Genomic DNA, 15740 nt, shown 5'->3' on the forward strand with positions numbered 1-15740 from the left:
GCTTTTCGTGGATTTAGCGCTAAGTATGGACTTGACTTTGAGATAGTAGCTTCTTTCTGTGAATCTTTTGCTAATCATGTTGATCTCCCTAAAGATAAGTGGTTTAAATATAATCCTACTGTTGAAGTGAAAGTAGTTGCACCTATTACAGTTGAAGAAAAGATTATCACCTATAGTGATCCTATTGTTCCTACTACTTATGTTGAGAAACCTCCTTTTCCTGTTAGGATAAAGGATCATGCTAAAGCTTCGACTATTGTTCGTAAGAGTAATACTAGGACTTATACACCTCCTGCGCAAGTCAATGTTGAACCTAGTATTGCTATGGTTAAAGATCTCTTGGATGATGATTTAGATGGGCATGTTATTTATTTCTGTGATGAATATGCTAATATTGCTAGACCAGATACTAAGATACATAGACCTATCATAGGCATGCCTGTTATTTCTATTAAAATAGGAGATCATTTTTATCATGGCTTATGTGATATGGGTGCTAGTGCTAGTGTGATACCTTATGATCTATATAAAGAAATTATGCACGACATTGCACCCGTTGAATTAGAAGACATTGATGTTACTATTAAGCTGGCTAATAGGGATACCATTAAACCAGTTGGGATTGTTAGAGATGTTGAAGTTTTGTGTGGGAAGGTTAAATACCCTGTTGATTTTGTTGTTCTTGGCTCCCCACAAGATGATTTTTGTCCCATTATTTTTGGTAGACCCTTCTTTAATACAGCTAGTGCTAAGATTGATTGTGAAAAAGATAATGTCACCGTTGGCTTAGATGGTATGTCTCATGAGTTTAATTTTCCTAAGTTTCATAGACAACCTCGTGACAGGGAACCACCTAGTGAAGATGAGATTATTGGTCTTGCTTCCATTGTCGTGCCTCCAACTGATCCGTTAGAACAATATTTGCTAGACCATGAAAACGATATGTTTATGAAGGAAAGAAGGGAAATAGATGAAGTGTTCCTCAAACAGGAACCAGTGTTGAAACATAATCTTCCCGTTGAAATTCTTGGGGATCCCCCTCCACCCAAGGGTGATCCCGTGTTTGAACTCAAACCATTACCTACTAATCTTAAGTATGCTTATCTTGATGAAAATAAAATATATACTGTTATTATTAGTGCTAACCTTTCAGAGCAAGAAGAAGAAAGATTATTGAAAACTCTAAAGAAGCACCGAGCTGCTATTGGATATACTCTGGATGATGTTAAGGGCATTAGTCCCACATTATGCCAACACAAAATTACAGTGGAGAAAGATGCCAAACCAGTTAGAGATCCTCAAAGACGACTAAATCCCAAGATGAAATAAGTGGTAAGAAAGGAGATACTAAAGCTCCTTGAGGCAGGTATAATTTATCCCGTTGCTGATAGTGATTGGGTAAGCCCTATTCATTGTGTTCCTAAAAAGGGAGGTATTACCGTTGTTCCAAATGATAAAGATGAATTGATCCCGCAAAGAATTATTACAGGTTATAGGATGGTAATTGATTTCCGTAAATTAAATAAGGCTACTAAGAAAGATCATTACCCTTTACCTTTTATTGATGAAATGCTAGAAAGACTATCGAAACACACACATTTCTGCTTTCTAGATGGTTATTCTGGTTTCTCTCAAATACCTGTGTCAGCTAGGGATCAATCAAAAACTACCTTTACTTGCCCTTTTGGTACTTTTGCTTATAGACATATGCGTTTTGGTTTATATAATGCATGTGCTACCTTTCAAAGATGCATGATGGCTATATTCTCTGATTCTTGTGAAAAGATTTGTGAGGTATTCATGGATGACTTCTCTGTTTACGGATCCTCTTTTGATGATTGTTTGAGCAACCTTGATCGAGTTTTGCAGAGATGCGAAGACACTAGTCTCATCCTGAATTGGGAAAAGTGTCACTTTATGGTTAATGAAGGCATTGTCTTGGGGCATAAGATTTCCGAGAGAGGTATCGAAGTTGACAAAGCCAAAGTTGATGCTATTGAAAAGATGACATGTCCCAAGGACATAAAAGGTATAAGAAGTTTCCTTGGTCATGCCAATTTTTATAGGACGTTCATTAAGGACTTTTCTAAAATCTCTAGGCCTCTGACTAATTTATTGCAAAAATATATTCCTTTTGTCTTTGATGACGATTGTGTAGAAGCATTTGAAATACTTAAGAAAGCTTTGATCACTGCACCTATTGTTCAGCCACCTGATTGGAATTTACCTTTTGAAATTATGTGTGATGCTAGTGATTATGATGTAGGTGCTGTTCTAGGGCAAAGAGTCGACAAGAAATTGAATGTTATCCAGTATGCTAGTAAGACTCTTGATACTGCCTAGAGAAATTATGCTACTACTGAAAAAGAATTCTTAGCTGTTATGTTTGCATGTGATAAGTTTAGACCTTATATTGTTGATTCCAAAGTTACTATTCACACTGATCATGCTGCTATTAAATATCTTATGGAAAAGAAAGATGCTAAGCCTAGGCTCATTAGATGGGTTCTCCTGCTCCAAGAATTTGATTTGCATATTATTGATAGAAAGGGAGCTGAGAACCCCGTTGCAGACAACTTGTCTAGGTTAGAGAATGTTCTTGATGACCCACTCCCTATTGATGATAGCTTTCCTGATGAACAATTAGCGGTCATTAATGCTTCTCGTATTGCTCCTTGATATGCTGATTATGCTAATTACATTGTTGCTAAGTTTATACCGCCTAGTTTCACATACCAGCAAAAGAAAAAGTTCTTTTATGATTTAAGACATTACTTCTGGGATGACCCACACCTTTATAAAGAAGGAGTAGATGGTGTTATTAGACGTTGTGTGCATGAGCATGAACAGGAACAGATCCTACGCAAGTGTCACTCTGAATCTTATGGAGGACACCACGCTGGAGATAGAACTGCACACAAGGTACTACAATCTGGTTTTTAATGGCCTACTCTCTTCAAAGATGCTCGTAAGTTTGTCTTATCTTGTGATGAATGTCAAAGAATAGGTAACATTAGTAGACGTCAAGAAATGCCAATGAATTATTCTCTTGTTATTGAACCATTTGATGTTTGGGGCTTTGATTATATGGGACCTTTTCCTGCCTCTAATGGTTATACACATATTTCAGTTGCTATTGATTACGTTACTAAGTGGGTAGAAGCTATTCCAATTAGTAGTGCTGATCATAACATTCTATTAAAATGCTTAAAGAAGTTATTTTTCCAAGATTTGGAGTCCCTAGATATCTTATGACTGATGGTGGTTCACATTTTATTCATGGTGCTTTCCGTAAGATGCTTGCTAATTATGATGTCAATCATAGAATTGCATCTCCTTATCACCCGCAGTCTAGTGGTCAAGTAGAGTTGAGCAACAAAGAGATCAAACTAATTTTGCAAAATACTGTGAATAGATCTAGAAAGAATTGGTCCAAAAAACTTGATGATGCATTATGGGCCTATAGAACTGCATACAAAAATCCTATGGGTATGTCTCCTTATAAGATGGTTTATGGAAAAGCGTGTCATTTACCTCTTGAACTTGAACATAAAGCATATTGGGCTATTAAAGAGCTCAACTATGACTTCAAACTTGCCGGTGAGAAGAGGTTATTTGATATTAGCTCACTTGATAAATGGACAACCCAAGCCTATGAGAATGCCAAGCTATTCAAAGAAAAATTCAAACGCTCGCATGACAAAAGGATACAAAAGCGTGAGTTTAACGTAGGAGATTATGTGTTGTTATTCAACTCTCGTTTAAGATTTTTTGCAGGAAAACTTCTCTCTAAATGGGAAGGTCCCTACGTTATCGAGGAGGTCTATCGTTCTGGTGCCATAAAAATCAACAACTTCGAAGGCACAAGTCCAAGGGTGGTGAACGGTCAAAGAATTAAACATTATATTTCAGGTAATCCTATCAATGTTGAAACTAATATTATTGAAACCGTAACCCCGAAGGAATACATAAGGGACACTTTCCATAACGTTCCAGACTCCGAAAAGGAATAGGTATGTGGTGAGGTAAGTAAACCGACTCCAAAACAACTCCAATGGCAATTTTTATCAGTTTTGGAATATTTAAGAATTTTCGGAAGTAAGAAGTAGTCCAAAAGGGACACGAGACCCCCACGAGAGTGGAGGGCGTGCCCACCCTTACTGGGCGCGCCCCCCTGTCTCGCGGGCACCTCGTGTGCCTCCCGGACTCTGTTTTCTTGCATGTTACGTATTTTGGTCGGTAAAAATTCATTATATATACTCCCGAAGGTTTTGACCATCGTATCACGCAAATATCCTCTGTTTTCATTTCGAGCTGTTTCTGTTTCAGATCTAGAGCATCATGTCATCTCCAAGCGCTCCTAAGGACAAGTATTTCGAGAGGGTTATCAACCCCTATCTCGCGGAGGTGCTGCAACACCCTCAAACCATTGAGATGCATGAGGGGGTGTTGCACATCCGCGATGTGGAGGGACCAAGGTGTACCGGGAGCGTGGAGACAAAGCTTGAAGCCGTGGAGCAGCAAGTTTTCAAGTGCCAAGGGATGGTGGAGTGTGGACTCAACGCCAACCAGATGATGATTACGGAGTTCACCAACAACCACAAGTTAGATGCCAAGGTCATTGGGGAGACCGTCTTCAAGCTTCAAGAGAAAATCGAGCACCTCCAAGCCCAGATCTATGACCTGCAAAACCAGAACTGTGAGTATGAATATAGATTCAAGAGGATGAGCTTGGCTGCAGATTTAAGGATCCCAGAGACTCGATCATCCTTCTATGATGGTGAGCCCATGCCTTGGAAGACGGACGACAAGCCTACATCATCAACAGCTCCTACTTCACCACCTCCGAGGACATAATTTGGGTATGGGCACTCCCCTTGGCAACTGCCAAGCTTGGGGGAGGTGCCCCGGTATCGTATCACCAGCACACTCCTATCTTTACCGTTTTATTTAGTTTGATCCTTTTAGTAGAATCTTGATCCAGTAGATTGAAGTTTTGATATCAAGTAGTTTTGAGTTTTGCTTTGTGATCTCTTTTTGTAATCGAGTCCGTGAGCTATCTATAATAAAGATTAGTGTTGAGTCAAGGGCTTGCTATGTTGCTATGATCTTGAGGAAGTAGAAAGAATAAGAGAGTTCATATTGATCTTATGGTTAGTGATGACTTCACACATAGAAAGTATGAGGCATAAAAGTTGTTGAGAGTTGATAAACGTAGTTTTGGTCATCGTTGCAATTAATAGGAAGTGATGAGGAAAGAGGGGTTCACATATAAATATATTATCTTGGACACCTTTTATAATTGGGAGCATTCATTAAGTATGACATGCTAAAAGAGTTGACGTTGGACAAGGAAGACAACGTAATGGTTTATGTTTTCTCACATCTCAGTTAAAGTATATTGTCATTGACCTTCCAAACATGTTGAGCTTGCCTTTCCCCCTCATGATAGCCAAATTCCTTGCACCAATTAGAGATACTACTTGTGCTTCCAAATATCATTAAACCCAGTTTTGCCATGAGAGTCCACCATACCTACCTATGGATTGAGTAAGATCCTTCAAGTAAGTTGTCATGTTGCAAGCAATAAAAATTGCTATCTAAATATGTATGACTTATTAGTGCAGAGAAAATAAGCTTTTTATGATCTTGTTGTGGAAGTAATAAAAGCGACGGACTGCATTATAAAGGTCCACATACAAGGGGCAATATAAAGTGACGTTCTTTTGCATGAAGATTTTGTGCATCCAACCCTAAACGAACATGACAACCTCTGCTTCCCTCTGCGAAGGGCCTATCTTTTACTTTATGTTTTTACTTTATGCTTGAGTCAAGGTGATCCTCACCTTTCCCTTTTTCATTTTATCCTTTGGCAAGCTCTTCGTGTTTGAAAGATCATGATATATATATCCAATTGGATGTAAGTTAGCATGGGATATTATTGTTGACATCACCTAAATGTGAATACGTTGGGAGGCAACACCATAAGCCCCTATCTTTCTTAGTGTCTGACTGAAACTCCATAACCACAAGTATTCCGTGAGTGTTAGCAATTATAGAAGACTACAAGATAGTTGAGTATGTGAATTTGCTGAAAAGCTCTATTGTTGACTCTTTTTGATGTTATGATAAATTGCAATTGCTTCAATGACTGAGATTATAGTTTATTAGTTCTCAATGAAGTTTTTGAACCATACTTGACATTGTGAATTGATTATTACTTGAGCATTAGAAATCATATGATAAAATCTATATACGTTGCTGTTATAAGAATGATCATGATGCCCTCATGTCCGTATTTTATTTTTATCGACACCTCTATCTCTAAACATGTGGACATATTTTTCGATTTCGGCTTCCGCTTAAGGACAAGCGAGGTCTAAGCTTGGGGGAGTTGATACATCCATTTTGCATCATGCTTTTATATCAATATTTATTGCATTATGGGCTGTTATTACACATTATATCTCAATACTTATGGCTATTCTCTTTTATTTTACAAGGTTTACCATGAAGAGGGGGAATGCCGGCAGCTGGAATTCTGGCTGGAAAAGGAGCAAACATTGGAAACCTATTCTGCACTGCTCCAAAAATCCTGAAACTCCACAAAACCTATTTTTGGAATTAATAAGAATTATTGAGCGGAATAAATACACCAGGGGGCCCACACCCTGTCCAGGAGGGTGGGGGCGCCCCCCCTACGCGGCGCGCCCCCTGTCTCCTGGGCCCCCTGGTGGGCCCCCGGTGTCCATCTTCTGCTATATGAGAGATTTTACCCTGGAAAAAATCATGGGCAAGCTTACGGGACAAAATTCCGCCACCACGAGGCGGAACCTTGGCGGAACCAATCTAGGGCTCTGGCGGAGCTGTTCTACCGGGGACACTTCCCTCCGGGAGGGGGAAATCATCACCAACGTCATCACCAACGATCCTCTCATCGGGAGGGGTCTATCTCCATCAACATCTTCACCAGCACCATCCCTTCTCAAAACCCTAGTTCATCTCTTGTATCCAATCTTGTATCAAAACCACAAATTGGTACCTATGGGTTGCTAGTAGTGTTGATTACTCCTTGTAGTTAATGCTAATTGGTTTACTTAGTGGAAGATCATATGTTCAGATCCTTAATGCATATTATTACTCCTCTGATTATGAACATGAATATGCTTTGTGAGTAGTTACATTTGTTCCTGAGGACATGGGTGAAGTCTTGCTATTAGTAGTCATGTGAATTTTATATTCGTTTGATATTTTGATGAGATGTATGTTGTCTTTTCCTCTAGTGGTGTTATGTGAATGTCGACTACATAACACTTCACCATTATTTGGGCCTAGAGGAAGGCATTGGGAAGTAATAAGTAGATGATGGGTTGCTAGAGTGATAGAAGCTTAAACCCTAGTTTATGCGTTGCTTCGTTAGGGGCTGATTTGGATCCATATGTTTAATGTTGTGGTTAGGTTTACCTTAATACTTCTATTGTAGTTGCGAACGCTTTCAATAGGGGTTAATCATAAGTGGATGCTTGTCCAAGTAAGGGCAGTACCCAAGAACCGGTCCACCCACATATCAAATTATCAAAGTACCGAACGCGAATCATATGAACGTGATGAAAACTAGCTTGACGATAATTCCCATGAGTCCTCGGGAGCACCTTTCTCATTATTAGAAATTGTCCAGGCTTATCCTTTGCTACATAAAGGATTGGGCCACCTTGCTGCACTTTATTTACGTTATTTACTTGTTATTCGTTACTATTTATCTTATCACAAAACTATCTATTACCTACAATTTCAGTGCTTGCAGAGAAAACCTTACTGAAAACCGCTTATCATTTCCTTCTGCTCCTCGTTGGGTTGGACACTCTTACTTATCGAAAGGACTATGATAGATCCCCTACACTTGTGGGTCATCAATGAGATATGGTGATTATACGGTCACTGGCTCAACGTATAGCTCCGTATTTGTTTGGTTGACCAGTCAAACAGTCTGCATGCGCCTCATCAGCTCGTGTTCTTTATCTATCTACACGGTCTACCTGTCAGTGGAGAAAGAAATAAAACCCAAAATTATGCAAATGTGGGTAATCAAACCACGGATTCATCACTTCAACGCACAGTCGTCAGCCAAATGAAAATGAAATACTTTGTGTCAGACACTCACGCTCACGCTGTCAAAGCATGCTAATGCATGCACGTCGCCCTCTCAATCAAAGTACTGCTCATGGCGCAACGGAAACGGTGAGCCCATCACCTGCGCGCCCCAGCAGTGCCTGACATTACTGTTTAGATGTTTGATGGAGGCCTACGCGAACATCGAGCATGTATTCACTTGGCTTAACACCAACGGTCATACTCGGAGCACCTTGCTCATGTATATCGTCCATCACAATGACAATCTACAAAACAGCCTAGCTAGAGAGGGTACTATGGTATGGAGTATGTACTATCGTGAGCAACCGATCTTAGTGCCACTGCACACGAGTGTGTATCTGATTGATTCGTCCATTATTCGTAAGTTATGCATGGTTATGTGGTGTCTAATGGTGGTCGTCGAAGGCTAGCTGGCGACAAGAGTGGTTACATGGACGCCTGGTTGTCAATATGTGTCGCATATGCTTCAAAGGCTTGTCCACACTTTACCACCACGCTAGCGTCTGACCGCCCTGGCCTACCGAAACCCCTTCCATCGCTAGCGCGCGCTTCCCGCCTGAAACGGTCACCGTCTCTCCAGAACGTCAATGCCGCATTCACCAGATTTAACTGCAGGTGCAGTTCGTTTGTCACTGACATGCGGGCCAGATGCCCATTGGGCCCACATGTCAGTAACCCAACGCACCTGCAGTTAAGTCACGGAAGCAGCATCCACATTCACGCCTGATGAACCTACTCCGGCGCCAGGCGTCCATCCGTCTGCCGCGGCTCATTGCCATTCGCCCGCTATATTAACTTGAGCCCCAGCTCCCAGCCATAGCCAAAGACCCACACTCATTCTCCTCTGGTCCCTTCCTTCTATCGGCACCACTCCAACCATGGCCTCCTGGCGCTCCGAAGCTCTCTTGGACATACTGTCACAGGAGTAGACAAGGGACATCGGCGGCTCCGCTTCGGGCACGCTCCAAAGCTCTCTTGAATGTACTATCACAGGAGCAAACGAAGGAGATCGTCGCCACCCCCCCCCCCCCGCCGCCGCCCTCCGCCGCCATGACCATGAAGCCGGCGTGCGTGGGCGGGCGCAGCCGACAGCGAGGAAGAGTAGTACACGGTAGGTCGCTGCCGCTCAGGTACCAGGAAGGCCACCGCTGGTCCACTTAGTCGATGCCAAGCTTGGTGGGGTAAACATCGGTGGCCGATTAGCCGCTTGACGGTGACGTGGAGGCGGAAATCTTCAGAAGCTTGTGCTCCGGAGGAGGTGGTTATCGAGGCGGATGAGGAGGAGGCAAAGGCAATGGCCGGCTTTCTCGGGTTCATGGTCGGACATGGTGGTCGGGCGCCGGCGATCATTTAGATTAGGTTTACAGTAGGTTTTAGTACGGTTTGTGCTAAATATTTAATGAATTTCGTCCAGTTTGTAGGAAAAGTTTTTGAAATGTAATGAATTTCATCCGGTTAATTTGAAGTTTGCTTTGTTTGCACGAATTTCGTCCGGTTAGTTCATATAGTTCTCGAAAGGTATGCGGGCAGCATCGGGCGGCATCCATCAGTGTCCTCAGACAGATGCTGGTGTAAATTTATGGGCCAGCACCGGAGATGCCCTAACTATCATGCTATAATTGCTAACAGTGCTCCATTATTTGGCTGGGAACAGTTATCCCTCGATCAAAATCAGATCCGCGGTGTTTCGCACTCCTCCCACGTAAGAGTGTAAACTCTTGCTTACATAAAAATGGAGTAGGTGGACGGCACTGTAGCATGTCATATCACTCAAACTAGCCCGCCTAACGAGCGGGAAAGCACCACCCTCGTCATTGTTCTGGATTTCTATCGATCGATCACGCGAAAATGTTACGCTTTGCAAGTTCTAAAGGAAAAGGCAGCACACTTATGACTCGTACGCGTCGCACCCCCGACAGTCCGGCTCGCACGCCGCTCACCAGAGGGGACACGCGTTGTCTTGCAGTTTCACTGACATGTGGGACTGCAATTGAATAAACCATCGATAGCCGAAATCTAATCGCTCAGCGGGCGTGGCTGAGAAGAGAGAGACGGGGGAGGGAGAAGAGATCGCCCGGCCGCCGCGCACGGACTCCAAGAAATATATGGTGATAATGTGAGGTGGGCCATGCGGGAGTCCGGACCGCTTCCAAGCCCGCTCTGACCGCCCTAGCCCCTCAGACGCACCTACCCGCCGCATGCATGCATAGCAAGTAGTTCCAGTAAAATACTGGGCTATAATCCTGCTTATGTGGAGGAGGAAGAGGCATTGAGAAAGTCAAGGAGTGGGCTCTGCAAGAGCTCGTCTCTACATGTGCTCCTAGGTATAAAAAAATAATTCTCAAAAAGAGGTATAAAAAACAACTGTTTTTAAAAAAATAAACGTAAATTTTTTTTGAGAGGAAATAGATAGAGAGAAAGTGAGAAAAAGTTGTAACCTTATAGCCAACCTTATAGTCAACAGTATGGTAGTATTACATGAGGAAGGAGGGAGTGGTGCACATGCCAAGTTCACTGGGCTGCCGTGTTTCACAGTCCTCCGTCGTAACAGTGGAGACAATAGCTTTCATCAAACATAAACAATGAATACTCATTGCTCGTCCTCTATATTAGAAAGAATACATTCATTCGCTGACATGTGGGACATTGACCATCCTGGTCCACCTGCCATGCACAAAATTATCCTGGTCTACCCCGGTCATATCGCAGGCCCAACCTTTCCCACTGTAAGTTGGTCGGACGAAGGAACCATCATGACTTCGTTGAATTCCGCTTCTTCAAGAAAACTTATTGTACCCGCAATACTGCTACCACACGCGAAGACTGGACGACACTGTACCACGTCATATTACTGAAACCCACTAGGCTATCCTCAAAAAAAAAGCACTAGGCCAAACTAGCCCGCCTGTAGGTCATCTATTTTGGAACGGAGGGAGTACGTCTCTGTACTGCTATGATTTTGTGTTGTACATCTCTGTACTTTTGCTACGATTTTCCTACCCTATGAACCAAATGAGGCCTGAATGTATCTGTGTTGACTAAGCCTACAATTTTAGGAGCTTGGGCCATTGGCCGGTTGACGACGGATAAGTATAAGCATACCACGACCTCATCAGCCCCAATGCTTCTCTTCGGTGAGTGTTTTGCAAGTACTATAGCTCGCATATTAGCTAGCGTACTAACACCAAGAATCATCAAACAAGCCATGCTGATATGATAAACAGTTCAAACTTACATCTAAGCATGCCATATATTACATCAAAAGCTGGTGAGGATACATCTGTTTCCATAACTCGGAGAGGGTTCACATGATTCATTATCAAACAAAAGTAGCAAGTAACGCCCACACAAGACAGTGCACTAGCCCTAAGATGGTTTGATAACACGCATCATTCTGGTAATTAAACACAAGGCGATGCAAACTACCCTGAAGGATTAGCCTGACCAACTATTTCTTGCCATCGATCTCTCGGGCAATGACCACAGCACGGATAGCGGCATGGGAACCGATCTCTGGGGCGATGTCCAAAGGCCTAACCGCAACATCAGAATCGATCTCTGGGGTGATGTCCACAGGATGGACAGCGGCATCGGAATCGATCTCCGGGGTGATGCCAACAGGACGGATCGCGACATCGAAAACGATCTTTGGGGCGTTGTCCACAGGACGGGCCGCGACATTGGAATCATCAAGGACGTCCATCAGCACCTACACAACCCTAACATATTAGCAAGCACATTGCAAATAATCAAAAACCACAACTATGGTAATATGCAGCTCACCGGGGGATCCCATCCCTTCGGGGGCCATCTCCTCGTCCTCAATGGGGGCCATCACCTTGCCAGGGGAATATTGCTTCTCAACGGCGACTATCTCCTTAAACTCGGCCTTGAGCCTCGCATAGGTGGCCATCAGAGTTTCTGGGGTAGGCACGGTGGGGCCCTTGCTGTTCTTCCAACTTTCTTTGAGGAGTTCGTCCGCCAACATCGTCAACTCTTTGGTCAGTGCTTGTTTCTTGGAGTTCTTCATCTCCATGGGTTGGCCCGCCAACATGGTCAACTCGTTGGTCGGTGCTCGCTTCCTGGAGATCGCTGTCTCTAGTGGGTTGTCCGCCGGCAACTCTTTGCCTAGTGCTCCAGGATCCATCAATGAACTGACAAACAAAAAGCAATTGAAAGGAAACCACAATCGCAATGAAAACGGGAAAAGAATAGGCTGTGAGAATCAGTCGGTGCTTCGCAAAAAGAAGATTCTTGAAATGAAAATATAGCAGCTTCACTGATTCGCCCACCTTTCCTTCGCTGGTACAGAAGAAAAATGGTAGAAGTGAGTAGCTTGGAGTGAGGTTTTCTTCAAGAAAGGGGAGAAAGGGCTTCAACAAGCATTCCAATGAAATGATGGTTGCTCCGTCCAGTCCAACTTCTAGGCCACTTTACCACTGCTGGTAAAGGTGTGGGTTTTGTGATATGACGGGTCATGACGGCCACACCAGGGTGACCGGTGAGTCTCGACTGTAGCACCTCGCTGTGATTTGGTGGATGGCACGCGGGCCCGGATGCTTTGATGTCCCGCATGTAGATAGAGTGGCTAGTCATATAGGATTGCTCAATATTGTGCACCGCGACCAAGGCGGAGAGGAAAATGAGAGAACTATGTAATTAATGCATGAGTTTAATTAGGGTAGTTTTGTGAAGTACGAGATACATTCCTCTAATCCCAAAATGTCTTGGTTCATGAGATTTGAGGTTTGAGATCTATAAACCGGAAGGGAGGGAGTACTGCATGGGGTGTAGTCTAGTCACTTGTTGAAATCTCTAGAAAGGCAAATACACCTTTCCGGTTTACAGGGCTATACAAGCAAGTACTAGTACTACAATAATGGGCTCAAATAGCAATTTTGTCTCATGCAAGAGCCTGGCTATATGCGTGCTCCAAGGCACCGCACCACGCGTGCGTTCGCAACTGCCATGTCCGGGTTGCGCTTGGCTCTTTGCCTATTCGAGAAGATGAACAATGATGTTACTCCTACTCAGTATAGAATCCAGTGCTGCATGTCCGTCCACCTCGTGCGCGAGGGATAGCATGTAGCGAAAGCTTCTACAAGTCCTGCCAGCCACCACGCTCATGCGCGAGGGAGGGACACAGCTTCATTGACTTGCTTCTCCTGCCTTTGTGTCTATGACAGGTGGGCCCAAGAGGTGGTTGGCCCACCTGTCATGCAGCCAAAGGTAGGTGTAGTTAAGGCACCGGAGCTCAGTCCGCGAGGGAGAGGGCGTTGTAGTAATCAAACTTCTCGGTCTTGTACGAGTTGACGCGACACATCAAAGCACTGCACTCGATATAAGTCTTTTTACACATTTCAAATGGACTACAACATACGGATGTATGTAGACATATTTTGCTTCGTATGTAGTCACTTGTTGCAATCTCTAAAAAGACTTATATTTGGAAACAGAGGGAGTACAATGCATGCATGCATGCCATGACTTTCCTTTTGATACTTGTATGTGTTGATTTGACGCACCTTGCCAAATTTTAAATATAAATTTAACTAACCAAATTTTCATGCATGTCACAAAAAATTACGGGGCTGTTTCAATTGTGACTATGTTTGTCTTATGTTGCCACATTATTTTTCCCACACTTGCCTAACTTGAGTTGCTCAAATTGTTAGACACACTTTGGCTTGCCTAAGGGAATCTTGCCACACTTTTTGTGTCTATGACATGTGGGGTTCACTGCTAATAAAAAAATTCTTGTCTTAGGTGTGGCTAATAAAAAAGACTTATATTTAGGAACGGAGGGAGTAGAAAATATAAATAATAATGCATGTTGGGGTAACCCACGTTTCCAATAATTTTAGTCGTGGGCTTGTTCACAATTTTTATGAGGGGGTGGTTGTTCATTTAATGGAGGGACTTGTACCAGACTTGAACGATACAGAGTGCAACCTGGCACACCGTAACACCACTTGGAACAAGTAGGTAGCTATCTCAAAAAACAATCAACAACTAAAAAATGACGACCTGGCACGTATTACACAATTTTAAATGATTGTTTTGATGGAGTGAAAAAGGAAAACTACCCCACTACGTATATATAGGCCGGAGCCTCCGCGCTTGCTTGTTAGGGTTGCTCTATTCACACACTCTAATCCTCTCCAAATCTAAACAAGATAGGGGTGGTAACACTGTCTTCCTCCCTTTAAAAAAAGTTGTCTTTCTATCCTCACCGCTGGTTACAGATCCGGACATATCCCCCTCCGTCGGTGAAGGGGAGGAGGGGCAGCGTTTAGGCTATCGTCGACAGCGAGGGAGGAGACCCACTGCCGGCCGCACCATTATCTCTGGCCGAGCACCGGCGTGGGACGTCCTCCGATCCCTTCGTCGTTGCCCTAGTGTGGGTGGATCCGGCCTCCCGCCGCCCACCTATCCAGATCCCGATGACCTTTAGGTATATCTTCCTTCGAAACCGCCTTAGCTCTACTTCCCCAGCTCACTTCGTCGCTGCATGTGCATCATTTTCTACCTCTTAGCCCTCTTGATCGGATGGTCCAACGTCACCTGTTTTTTTCTTCTATTGTTAGAGGTAAATCTACTTCATGGAGTCGAATCTTGTACTCCCTCCGTCCGGAAATACTTGTCATTGGAATGGATGTATCTACATGTATTTTAGTTCTAGACACATCCATTTTGATGACAAGTAATTCCGGATGGAGGGAGTACTTGGTTCAAACAAGAGATAAAGTGGGGGTGGGGGAATTTAGTATGTACATCGGACTTGGTACAAACAGGAAGGAAACGGGGTGAAAGTAGTACAGACTGGTCATCCAACCGGTCTCTTGGTCGAAAAGGGAAATATAGGGGTAATGTTGTACACAGTGGTATGACCAGGACTAGATTTGCTATCCACACATAGGAGTAGGTGGCTAGAGTGAACAAAAATGGGACCAACCCAGATATGTTTCTTGGATGTTTGTTTCTCAGGGCAACAAACCATGAATCACCACTTTATGCCCCTGTTTAGGTACATGGTGCTGGACTACTAGTGCACCCACTGTCCCATGCCCGTATACCAAATATTTAGCTGTTCTTAATCTGATGCCCCTAGTAAAAATGAAGCCATGCCACTGTTATAAGCCATGAAAGGTTTAGCCAAATGTTTTTTCCTATAATTGTTTGAGACTCTAACTGTTTCCTCTGTAGCTTTTTGTGCAAGCAGGGATATCCATTTCACCTAGTTGCTGTTGTGACCTTTTGATGCACTGCACAAAACTCTTCTTAAAAGAAGTGACTTTTCTGTTGTTTAACTAGAATGTCAGAATGGGACAGTTGGTTCATTTCGGTGGAACTGCACAAAGGGAGATCTATGTTCCAATCCTCATCATCCATATTGGCACCATAACCTTCCTTTAGGTAAGAATGATATTTAATGCATGTGTCCATCTCTATTTTGCCCTGCCATGAGAAAATAATGCTATTTTTTACTAGTACACTTGTACTCCCTCACTGACAAAACCAATTCTGAAATAGAAGGCCAATCATGTACTTGGTTTCACCAACTGGTGAGGAGAAAGAGAAACAGAGCA

Source organism: Triticum aestivum, chromosome 4B (genome assembly GCF_018294505.1).
Source record: "Triticum aestivum cultivar Chinese Spring chromosome 4B, IWGSC CS RefSeq v2.1, whole genome shotgun sequence".
NCBI classification, from domain to species: Eukaryota; Viridiplantae; Streptophyta; class Magnoliopsida; order Poales; family Poaceae; genus Triticum; species Triticum aestivum.